Source organism: Suncus etruscus, chromosome 5 (genome assembly GCF_024139225.1).
Source record: "Suncus etruscus isolate mSunEtr1 chromosome 5, mSunEtr1.pri.cur, whole genome shotgun sequence".
In the NCBI taxonomy this organism is placed as follows: domain Eukaryota; kingdom Metazoa; phylum Chordata; class Mammalia; order Eulipotyphla; family Soricidae; genus Suncus; species Suncus etruscus.
This window is the reverse complement of record NC_064852.1, coordinates 24,309,838-24,322,568: the sequence shown is the minus strand read 5'-3', so window position 1 is coordinate 24,322,568 and position 12,731 is coordinate 24,309,838. Positions and strand designations below refer to the sequence as shown.

At 38.9% G+C, this 12,731-nt stretch overlaps 1 protein-coding gene across 1 annotated transcript in view; it reads left to right on the top strand.

The window, feature by feature from the left end:
• PRTG (protogenin) overlaps positions 1–12,731 on the top strand; it is a 162,940-nt gene that overhangs the window by 91,671 nt on the left and 58,538 nt on the right. The window lies entirely within an intron of this gene.

Sequence of the window (12,731 nt, the reverse complement as noted above, 5' to 3'; positions counted from 1 at the left end):
GTAACAGAGATATTAAAAATTATCTGTTAAAATTAAAAATCATTTGGAAAAAGACTTTGCTCATTCAGGCTCTCTGGATTAAAAGCCAGCAGCTCCATCCACAATACTTGAATCCACACAACTGCAGCCCTGCTACATAGCTTTCAAGTTTCCCAACCCAGGGAGTTCACCCAAGAAGAAAGCCCACCCCGTGAGTCTTTGCTGCCCTGTCCCTCACTCAGACAACACCTCTGTTGGGCCCTAACCCAGTTTAAAACTAAGGAAGGGGTTTAGCCCATGGAACAGGCAAGTATTAATAGCTCTCCCTCCCTGACAGCGGTCAGGAGGGCAGTGTGCTCTGTTAACTGGACCACTGGCCATCTGTGACCATTTTCAGCCAGAGCATCTGGCGGCAGCTGCCTGTTTAACAGAGAGTGATGTGTCTCGAGGGCAGTAGGTTAAGGAACCCTTTCAGTGTCCTGCATGGTGAATACTTGTTTTCACTAAGCTTTTCTGCATTAAAGTGGCTCTAACTGGAGCTAGATTTGCTAAGTGGGCTTGGAAATGAAATTTAAATGTTGTTTGCTGATTCACTGTAAATTGAGTTACAAACTGATGTCTCAAAATTTCATTTTTATTCTAACTCTTTCTGAGACCCTCATTGTTTTCATTTCTAATGATTATGTTTTCAATTAAAATGTGTTATTAGGACACATATTTCTTTGTTTCTGAGGTAAAGGAACATTTCAGTTCATTTGCCAACAATCCTAAAATAAGTATTTTTCTAAGACAGTCTAGCGCTAGATAAAAAAAAAAAAAGATGGTCTGCTTTAGAGATAAAAACAAATAAGTGAAAATGGCTTTTTGTTTTCATTCTATACTTTCAATTTGCTTGATCAGATTGTACATAGTCATGAAGATTATTGAAAAATATTGAGGGGCCGGGAAGGTGGCGCTACAGGTTAGGTGTCTGCCTTGCAAGTGGATGGACTGCGGTTCGATCCCCCGGTGTCCCATATGGTCCCCCAAGCCAGGGGTGATTTCTGAGCGCATAGCCAGGAGTAACCCCTGAGCGTCAAACGGGTGTGGCCCAAAAACCAAAAAAAAAAAAAAAAGAAAAATATTGAAATATTTTAATCTAATGCCTCAGTCTCCTGAACTATAGAGTGTTTTTTTTAAAGTGGCTAAAGAGGGAACTCACTGATGACTACCTCAACAGGTAGGGTATTTACCTTGCAAACAGGCACTCTATATAGTCCCCTAAGACTGCTAAGAGTGATTCCTGAGTGTAGAGCCAGTTAGTAAGCCATGAGCACCACCAGGTATTCTCCCCCCAAAAAACCCACAAATAAGTAAAGTAGCTCAAGAGATTCTTATATCTTTATTAGTACTACATAAATAGGCATTGGAATTATTTTTCTATTGTTTCTACTAGTTTAATAATTTTAAAATATGGGATCCTATTTTAATTAAAGTGACTTGGGGATTGGTAAGAAAGCATTAGGCTCATGAATTAATAATTTTTATGTTATTTGTTCTAAATGTGGTTTGAAGTTTTTTTTTTCCAAGATTTATTTTGGCATAGTGATTATTTTTACTTTGAAGTTTTCATTGGTAATCCTAATGTTTGACTCCATTTTTCAATGGTTATTAATCACAATAAATCACAATAATATAAAGTAAATAGTAGCATAATTGTAATCTGTGACAATACATTGGTTTCTTATCCTACATTTTGGTCTGTTTACTTCAGAAGTTGGCAAATTTTACATTTCTAATTGTAAAGATATTGTTTTCGTCATCTGTTAGAAACTGTTATTAGTTGTTCAAGTTTAATAGAATGGAAAGGTGCTACTGTTTTGTTGTTAGTTTATCCTTTGGGACATTGATATCATCTTTAGCTTCTCTTTTGCCAAAGAACCTTTGCTGCCAAAATCCACAGCTAGCATGCATAACAAGCATAAGATTTAGCATCAGTAATTAAGACCCAGAATGTTTCCTATCATTAGTAATGTGCGTGATAAGTTCAAAATGGGACTCACAGTGTCTGCAAGGAGTAGCAGTCAGAGGAGACAGACCTTGGTAATCATCATGTTAGAGTCTGTTAACTAAGCCACATGGTGAAATGAAGTCAGGTTTCTAGGTGTTTCTTTTTACTGTGACAGGATGGGATTTGGTTTGTGGTTAAAAACAAGCACACACCAGAGTCAAAATGCTAGAGCTGGAGGTAGTTGTCATCTTCCTGTAGTCAAATAAGGAGTTTGATGGCATTAAAAAGATAACTTTTTAAAGGGATCATTTTACTAGTAAAATGATGTTTTTCTTTTTTTAAAGAATTTGAATTATTCAGTTTACAAAACATGAAAGTCATGTTTTAGGGAACGTCGAAAAATTTTCAGAGACTTCTCCTCATTCCTCATACCGTCGAAGCCTTAGGTAACACAGAAAATTTAGAAATTGCTTATAGATGAAAATCGTTAAAAGGTGGTGCTTTTTCAAGTTCTCATTCCATTCTTTAATCTAATGTCAAAACACACTGCTTTATTAGAATGTACTGCTTTATAAAAAGTATATTGCTACAGAGTGGTTTTAGCCTATTTATTAATTTATTTCAGATAACCTGGTACTTTGGTATTTGCTACAGCTGGGACTCTTCAGATATACAATAAGCATATAATCAGAAGCATAAACATCACTAAGCCTCTGTCCAGATAGCTTTGTCCTCATCAAACAGCATTGGCGCCATGAGATCACTTTGCATTTATTTATTAATAGGCCAGATTTAGGATTGTTATGAAAACCTAACAAATTATTCCTGTCATTTATCACATATCAGACCTTTGAGGACATTCTTTATATTTTTCCTCACGTCTTCCCATGCTTTTTGGGGGGCGGGGGTCACACTCGGCGGCACTCAGGGATTATTCCTGGTTCTGCACTTAGAAATCACTCCTGGCAGGATCCAGGGACCATGTGGGGTGCCGGGATTCGAATCACCATCAATCCTGAATCGGCTACATGCAAGGCAAACGCTCTACAGCTGTGCTACGCTCCACCCTCTTCCCATGCTTTTTATCTCTATTGATTTCCACTTTTATTTGTTTGTTCATTTACCTTTTTGTTTTGGGGCCACATCTAGCAGTACTCTGCTTACTCCTGTTTCTGCACTCAAGGATCACTCACTCTGGCAGAGCTTGGGGGACCATTTGGGTTAGCAAGTGCCCTACCTCCTGTACTATGGCTCTAACACCTATTTTCCACTTTGAATAGAAATTGTTGCTCTGATTGTACTCTTATTCTTTCCTTTTATGGAATTATAAAATGAACTTATGTTAACAAAAATCAGTAGACTTCTAAAAAAAAAACGGTTGGAAACCATTAACTATATAAGGTAAGCCATAAAGACTTTCTTGCAAAGTATACCAGTAATAAAAAGTGTGAGTATCAAAGGGGGCATCTTAAAAGTATTACATTTTATTTCTGCACTACTAAATACTTTTCAGTGGGTTGAATCATACCTGGTATCTGGGAGGCCCAGTGTGTGGGGATTTAGCCTGGACTCCCGTGCACAAGCCATCTCTTCAGCCTCAATTAGTTTTAAGTTAGTCTTGCTTACATTGTGTTTACTCTTTTATCAAGCCAAAACATGCTGAAATGTCAACACAGATTTCTGGAAAATTTCAACTATTCTTTATTTATTGAGAGAAAAAAAATGAAATATTTCATGATTATCTACTTCCAAATTTTGAATTTGAGAAGTTAAAAAACCTGAAACCTCCCAGGGGTTCTGCGAGAGGATTCAATAGCTAGAAGTGCCTGTGTGTGAGGACTTGAATTCCAACCCCAATTTCAGCAGCTCTAGTGTCTGTGGTCCCCTGCAGGTGTGTGTACATACCAAGCTAGAGATAAAATCCAAAGTGACTTGCTCCTGGAGCTCAGTAGCCCGAAATTAGTAGTGAGTAAACAATGCAGTAATCCCAAGGAGCTGCACCAGCTTAGCCAAGAGAGAGCACTGTACCCTAAATGCTCTGTCAATAGATGTGCCACCTGAAGTGTAAATGAGTGCTAGGGAGCACCCAGCCAGGCACCTTGTGGTCCTGACCATCACAGCAACAGGGCAGGAACAAAACCCAAATCCTTTCTTCCAAAGAAAGGAACATTCCTGTCTAATATATTCTGTCACTAAAGGCTGTAACATTACAACAATGAAGATCTTCATTGCCAGTTTGCAACTGTTTAAAGACAGAATGTCGGGGTTGGAGAGAAGGCAGAGCAGATAAGGTTCTCTCATTGCACACTGTTACCCAGGTTCAATCCCTGTGCCCCATATAGTGTTTCCCCAGAGCCAGAAGTAACCCCTGAGCATCACAGAATGTGTCCCCAAATTTAAAAAAAAAATTATTCTAAAGGAAACTAAAGCTGAAAATGGAATGTTTGCAGATTGAGGAAACTAAGAACTAAAAGGAAAAAAAAAGTGTTCCCCAGGGTCTGGAGAGACAGTACAGTTCCTGGTATCCTATACGGTTCACTGAGCCTACCAGGAGTGATCCCTGAGCACTGGTTATGGCCCCAAAACTAAAACAAGAAAAGTTGTGATCAATCATTCATTTAAAAAAATGTTTCATAATATTGATCCCGTATATGGAAAATAAATTTTATTTTAACACATAAGTGATAGGGGAAGCTATTTGAACCTTTGGTTGATGCCCCTCTTTAAGCCACTTCAGAAACTGTTAGTTTTTTTCATTTATCCTCCCTCTGGTTGAATCCATTCTCTGGAGACATCTAGTAACAAACATAACGACGAATTTTCCCCTAAGAAAATCTGAGTGTCTTCATCCGGTACCTGGTAAACTATAGTGGTGCTACTTTACTAGTTTAAGCACTATAAGAAGCATAACTATGAATTCCACGGATCCAGGAATAAACTTTGAATCTTCAGTATGAAGCCAACAAACTTTCATTGTCACTCAAAATAGTACTTTTGCAGTCACTTAGCTACCTCCAGGGACTTTTTGCTGAGCTTGTAGCAGTTTATACATAACCCCTCACCTGGTGTGACTACAGTAAGAACTATTTTGATAGCCCCTATGCTATCTTGGTTCTCTTGGTTCCCTACTAAACACTAATACAAAAGCTCTTCAGTGGAACCAGAATAATAGTACAGAAGTTTGGGCACTTGCTTAAACACAGCTGACCAGAGTGTGATCTCTAATATCCCATATGGTCCCTCAAGCACTACCTGGAGTAGCTCCTGAGCACAGAGCCAGGAGAAACCCTTGAACACCAGACCTTATCTAAGTAATTCTTATTCAGAATGTGAACTTCCTAACTTCAGGGTAAATTAAATACATTTTTGTCCTCCTAACTTTATTATATATAGATAGATAAATTCTTGGTTCAAAAACACAAGAATTTCCATCTCTACTAATTTAGTTAACATGTCTTATTAGCAGTTTTTTGTTTTGTTTTGGGCTCATACTTGGTAGCATTCAGGGCTCACTCCTAGTGAGCTCATGGGACCATATGAGTTGCTGGGAATCAAACCTGGGTTGGTCGTGTACAAGACATAGTGATAGTTCCTGTGGTATTATCGCTCTAGCCTCTCTTTTCAGCAGTTTTATAGGAGGGACCACTCAGTGTTCTTGGACCTAACTATGCAGGTCTCCTGTGAAATGCTTCACTTGCACAGTGCTTGGGCCCCCAGACCAGACCCTTCTGGCTTGCTTCTGATGGAGAGAACTCAGAACCTCCCATATGTATTCTTCAGCCCCAACTATCTTCCTGGCCCTGCCCCTTTCTTTGGCTGTTCCACAGTAAAGTTTACCCACCCTGATTATCTTTGTGAACTTAACTTTATTTTCTATTATTTTAAAAAATATGTAATGAATATGTGTTGATTGAATGTTCACAGACTAAAGGGCATGCCTGTGGGTGGAAGGGCCTTGAGCACATTGGTGGTAGTGAAGGGAAGTAACTACACAAAGACCATTTGTTTTCAGCACCATTGTAAATTCATTACCTTGGAAATAATTAATTAAAAAAATAAAATATACCAAGTTAGCATGCCTTCCTAGGACAGTAATATGACTTAGTGGCAGAGCATGTATCTAACTTGAGACTCTCTGAGTTTGATCCCTATCTCTACAGGAACCTGAGAGCACCACCAAGATGACTCTGGTGTCCAAGTATTGACAGGCCTAAGCATGGAACTCATATCACTAGATCTGCTTCTTCACTTTTTAACCAGATCCCTCTGCATAGCTACTTGGTTTTTACCAGTGGTGGTGGGGAATGAGGGGAAAATAATAGGTTTATGCCTACCATCTGAGTATGTGTATGGTTGGACTCTTGAATGTTCAGAGAAAAATATGTTTATGTTAACGTGAAATTAAGGTATAGTCGAGAGCATTCTATTCTGGAAGCAAAGCAGATAAATGGTGAATGATGTGGCAAATAGAGATGTGAAAGAAAACCATTCCCATTATAGGAGCTTAAAAAATGTACAATAGAGTTAAATCAGGCTCATTCTCAGTGCCTTCTTTGTCCTACAGTGTAAGCAAGGTGGAGACATCAGATGGTATTAAGTGAGAAAGTAACAATCCTTGTTTTAGAAAGTTAGCTGGTAATTGTATTAAAAAGAAGTTTACCAAGAATACTGTGTGTGAACCAGGGACAGTGCAACAGAAAACCTGGAAATCAATAATAGTACAGCAGGTAGAGTGCTTACCTTGCAGCAAGCCTATGTTCCCCTGAACACTGTCTATGGTACAGTCTATGCCAGTCTCCTGAGCATTGCCAGAAATGCCAGAGCATAGAACCAGGAGGAAGTCTTAAGTACATCCGGGTTTTGCCCAAAAAACAAAGCAAAAAAAAAAGAATGTAGTTTTTTTAATTACAAGTTGCTTATAGGGCTGGAGAGATAGCATAGCAGTAGAGCGTTTGCCTTGCACGCGGCTGACCTGGGATGGGCCTAGGTTCAATTCCCGGCATCCCATATGGTCCCCCAAGGCTGCCAGGAGCGATTTCTGAGCACAGCGCCAAGAGTAATCCCTGAGCATTTCCAGGTGTGGCCCAAAAACCAAAAAAGAAAAAAAGAAAGCTGCTTATAAAATTGTTCTGTGGATGAAGAACACCTGTATATCAGGTGCTGAACACCTGGTCCAGCAAAGAATGCTTTCTTACAAGGTTAAATATTTCTATACTGTATTACTCAACAGTCCCATTGTAGGTGTTCTCTCTAGAAAAAAAACAAAAAACAAAAAACAAAAAACTTATGTTCATAAAGCATACTGTCCACAATACAGAACTCTGCACAGTTGCCAAACACTGGAATCAGTATATTTTCATGGGAAGGTGAGTGGGTAAACAAAGACACCCTGTTGCATTTCTACAATTCAGAGAGTCTCAGTAAGAAAAAAGAAATGAGCTCTACTGTTATTTGAAACAATTTGTGATGAGTTTCAGTGGAAGTATGCTGAGAAAAGGCACAAGTCTGCAAAGGTCACATTCTGTGCGATTCCTTATATGTGACATCCTCAAGAAGTAAAAATTCTGGATAATTGATTGTCATGGTTGGGCATATAGATTTTTTAGCTACAAAGGAACATGATTTCTTGATGTCATGGAATTATCTGCTACACAAGTCTGTATATGTGTTAAATAAAACAGTATACCAAAGAAGGTTTTAAATCAGAGACTAGGTTTGGATGTTAGCTCTTCATCCAAGAGAATATTTGTCTTGGTCAGTCACTTCACTTCAGTGAATCTCATTTTGCTGTTAAATATTCAAGATGTTCAAGATAAAAGTACTGTGTGGAGCCTCAACTCTGGGCTTTGGCATGTAGTAAGTGCTCAATTAGTTGTTTGACAGTAGACTTAATGAAAGTAGAAAGCTGGAATGATTCTCAAGAGTTCTGAATTTGGGGGCCGGAGAGATAGCATGGAGGTAAGGCATTTGCCTTTCATGCAGAAGGTTGGTGGTTCGAATCCTGGCATCCCATATGGTTCCCCAAGCCTGCCAGGAGCGATTTCTGAGCATAGAGCCAGGAGTAACCCCTGAGTGCTGCCGGGAGTGACCCAAAAAAAAACAAAAAAACAGAGTTCTGAATTTGGAAGCCCTCATTGGAATGGGGCTTTCAGAAATAAATCTAGACTTAAGGTAGTGGGGGACATTGAGTTTACTTTCAGTTATATTGGATTTTAAAGTTATTTGGGGGGGGGGGGGCTGGAGCAATATAGTACAGCAGGAATAGTATTTGTCTTGCACAGAGCTGACCAAATTTGATTCCCAGGGTCCCCTGAACCCTGTAGAGTGATTTCTGAGCACAAATTCAGATGTAAACCCTAAGTACCACTGGTACATCACTGGAAATAAATAAATTGTCCTAGAGGAGATTTCTGTAGTAGCTTATAATAAGATCAGATTTTAGAAGGTCTGAGATGGAGCAGAGTTGTGTTAAGGAGTTGAGTTTAGTTTGCTCCTCCCCAGTTCCAAAAGAGACAGTTTTGGTTTCGCTAACTTGAAAGACACTAGCAAATATTTGAGCAAACCAAAAATTTTAAAAATCAGCATCCGCATAACTGGGAAACAAAGATTGCTCCATCATTCCTTGGGAAAGTGGGGCACAGGTACCCCACAAATCTTGCTGGAAGTTCTCATACTCATAAAACTTTGAATATTCAGCCCAGTCATTTTATTTTGGTTTGGGGCCACAACCCGTGAAGGTCTGTTTCTTGGTGGCACTTGGGGGACCAGGCAATGTTGGGGATCAGACCTGGAACTCCAGCGTGACTCATTGATGCTACCTCTTTGAACTAACTGCTGTCTTTTTTTTTTAAATTGGGGGGGGGGGTTTTGGGGTCACACCCAGCAGCACTCAGGGGTTACTCCTGGCTCTATGCTCAGAAATCGCTCCTGGCAGGCTCAGGGTACCATATGGGATGCCAGGATTCGAACCACTGTCCTTCTGTATGCAAGGCAAACAGCCTACCTCCATGTTATCTTTTTTTAAGCAGTTTATTTATTTATTAATTGATTGGTTTTTGGACCACACCTGGTGATGCTCAGGGGTTATTCCTGCCTTCATGCTCAGAAATTACTCCTGACAAGCTCAGGGGACCACCTGGGATGCCAGGAATCAAACCGGGTCTGTCCCAGGTTAGCCACATGCAAGGCAGGCACCCCACTGCTGTTCTATCTCTGGCCCCTAACTGCTGTGTTTTAAAAAGATCAATTCTGTAGCCTCTGGTCTCTAAAATTTTCTCCATCTCGGTATCTATTTTGTGTGTGTGTGGGGGGGGGCTCACACCCAGCTGCACTCAGGGATTACTCCTGGCTCTGCGCTCAGAAATCACCCCTGTCAGCCATGGGGTACCATATAGGATGCCGGAATTTGAACCACCTGTCCTGGATCAGCTGAATGCAAGGCAAATGCCCTACCGCTGTGCTATCTCTCTGGGTCATCAATAACTCTATTCTGAATTCAGTGCATTTCTAAACTCTTGCCAGTTTCTTTTACTTGGCACAAAAGATAGAGGAATTTTAATTAAGAAATAAGCAAGGGAAATTAGTCACGAAATAGAGATGACAAATTCCAAATTGAGTTTATAGCAAACCAAGGACGATTTTTTTGTACTCTTTACTATTCTAAAGTATTTTGTAATCTGTTATTAAATGCAGTACCAATACTATTCAAATTTGCTTTCCTGCCCCTTTAATCCAGAGGATAGCCAAAAGCATTAAAAAAAAATCAATGTTCCCTCTGGAAAAATGAAAACTTCAAACTCTTGCTATAGAAGAATGGAATTACTAGCACTCCCGGGAATGTTGTACCAGTTTTATTTCCCATTGTAAAAAGATCACTCTGGATAGAGAGAAGAAAGACAGCAATAAGATGCCTCTCTGTTCTAAAAACAGTTGACATCTTAAATAATAAAGATCACCATGTCATAGCAGAACCCAAGAATAATCAGGAAAAGAAGCTTGGCGTTTGTTCCTGGATTTATAATATTACTCTTGAGTAATCATCACCTTCCCAAATGCTTTGAAACCTGAAAAGTTCTGTCTTGTTAAAATAAGTGTCTGTCTAGTTATTAAGTGAAGAGTGATTTGTGAGCCAAAATGAAAAAGGCTATTCCTTTTTTTTTTTTAAGGTTCAAGCATACTTTGGGGGTTTTGTTAAGAAAAAATGGATGCATTTGTTTAAATGGTTATCCTTTTGTGGGTTGGAAGTAGTTTTACTGCTTTCACAGCTGTGTGGCAAGTTTTCTAGCAGACAATGGTGGTGAGGAGGAGTCTGCATCTGGTTCCTCTTTGTAGAATGACTGAGAAGTTGATACACAGAGATTTCTGGAGAAAGGTCTCAAAGAGTGGCACTTTTTTAGTACCTAAATTAACTTCCTGGGATTCATATGCATACGTTTTGTTTTGTAGCTTAAAAAAAATAAGAAAGAAAAGAAGAAAGAGAAGCTTCTATCCTGGAACAACATAACTTCGATAACCCTGTGACCTTTGGTGCAGGGTAAAGATTTATAGTACTTAAGGAGCTTTCATTTCACATGCCTTAAGCAAAAGAGCCCTGAAAACAGTAAAGGCCCCTGTGGAGTCAGAGAGAATAAGCAGGATCAGAAGGTTTCAGCATTTCAGGTGCTGTTGTCTGAACTGTTGTGTGGTTTGGATCTGTCTGAATCACTTAATGTGATGTGTTTCCTGCTTTGAGTCTGATATCACTGAAGCATGGGGTATGCTGGAGATTGGGGCTCCCCTTGTCAGTATCCCTGTCTCCTTCTGAATGCTAGAAAGCCCCACCTTCTATAGACGCTCAATTTGAATTTCCTTTGAAAATATCTAGAAGGAAAAAAAATCAATATTATCCAAAGGGGTTGATACGTTTGCTTAAGGAATCAAAGCCACAGAAAACTTTTCCAAAGGGCCTTAAGGAATACGGGTGAAAGTGGAACCACCTCCTGTTTTTATATACTAAGAAGTCAAGTTTTCCTTTGGACATAAAATATAAAAAGCATAGGAGAACAAAATTAGTCTCCAGGAAAGCATATCTTGAATATCATCCCATATGATGTTTCAAATTAAGTGAAACTTCAGTTTATTATTGTTATCTACATCTACTTAATAGTTGATAATGCCCTTTATACTATACTTTTAACTTTATGTACTTTGACCCTAGAATAACCACTGTTCTCTACAGTGCTTTTTATTTCTATTTTTTATTTTTTGCTTCCTAAGGGCTAATATTACCTTAATTAAAATGACAATAAATTAATGTTTCCTTGATCTTAGGAAATCAATTATTATTGATTAACCCTTGATATCTTATAAGTCAAATTTCCATCTAATTTCTGAATGAAGGGAAACTTAATTAAACTACTTACACAGGTTTATGATTCTGGAGGCATGGTAAAATGTTTGACAGAATTGTAAACAGTTTTCCTTACAGAAGGGAAAACTTTTGTAGAAAATTAAATCAATACTGTCCATTAATCATACTGTGTCAGGCCTCAGACCACTTTGGAAGTTTCTGGTGAATGTAAAGAATCTTTAGCTGTGTGAGGTCCCAGAAGATCTAAGTAAGTTAAAGGAAAGGGGCTTTTTAAATGTCACCATTAGCACATGAAAGAAACCTGGGTACACAGAAGGGAAAAAAAACAAAAAACATTTGCTGTGGGGCTAGGGATACCAGCAATTGTCTTGAATGTGTGAGGCCCTGGGTTCCGTCCCAAGCACTGGGAGGAAAAATGCTGTGTAGTAGTTATCCTTGTGGCTTTTGTTTTGTTTTTACTTAAAGCTTATTCTTAAAAAACAAAAACAGTTCTATTAGTCTAAAGAGATAGCTACACTTTACATGTGGGAGTCCTGGATTTGATCCCTAGCACCATCAGGTTTCCCGCCAGGTGTGTCCCTAGAACCAAATCAGCTCCCTAGAACACAGTTATGCAACAGTTATACAAATAAAATGTTTATACACTTCTTAGTAGAGTGGAAAAGAATGGCAATACGCTTCATTACTTATATCATTACTGAGAATATTTTTCTTCCTTTGCCTTTACAAATAAAGGCATTTATTTTTTTGCATTGTTTGTCATAAACATAATGGGATATATTGTAGATGAATAATTAAATGTTATAGATATGCACACTAGAAAAAATTTTGTTGTTTTTGGTTCACCCCTGGCAGCACTTGGGTTTCTGGCTCTGCACTCAGAAATTCCTACTGGTAGGCTCAGGGGACTATATGGGATGCCAGGAATCAAACCCAGGTCAGCCTCCTGCAAGGCAAATGCCCTATCCACTGTACTATCACTCTGGCCCCAGGAAAAAAAACATTTTAAATTGGTAGAAAGGTAGTGCAAGTGTATGTGGCCACATCCCACAATTTCTATAGACACCATGTGTTTCTCCAAGAAACTGTGACCTAACCATTCCCTTCAACTTTTTTTTTATTTATATGAAATGAAAAAATAATCTTTGAAAGATTATTATACTAAAATAGTTAATCAGATGTTTCTGGTTTGGTTCAGTTTGTGGGCCAAACCCAATGACACTGAAGTGTCCTAGCTCTGTACGCAAGTGTCACAATAGTGCTCAGGGAACTGTTTGCAGTGCTAAGCATCATGCTCAGGCTAGTGTGTCCAAGTCAAGCAACTTCACCCCAGCTATAGAGGTTTTAGTAGATGAACTGTGGTATATAAATTGAGTAGCAATGGACATTAAAAGCAATGTTTTAGAAAAATAT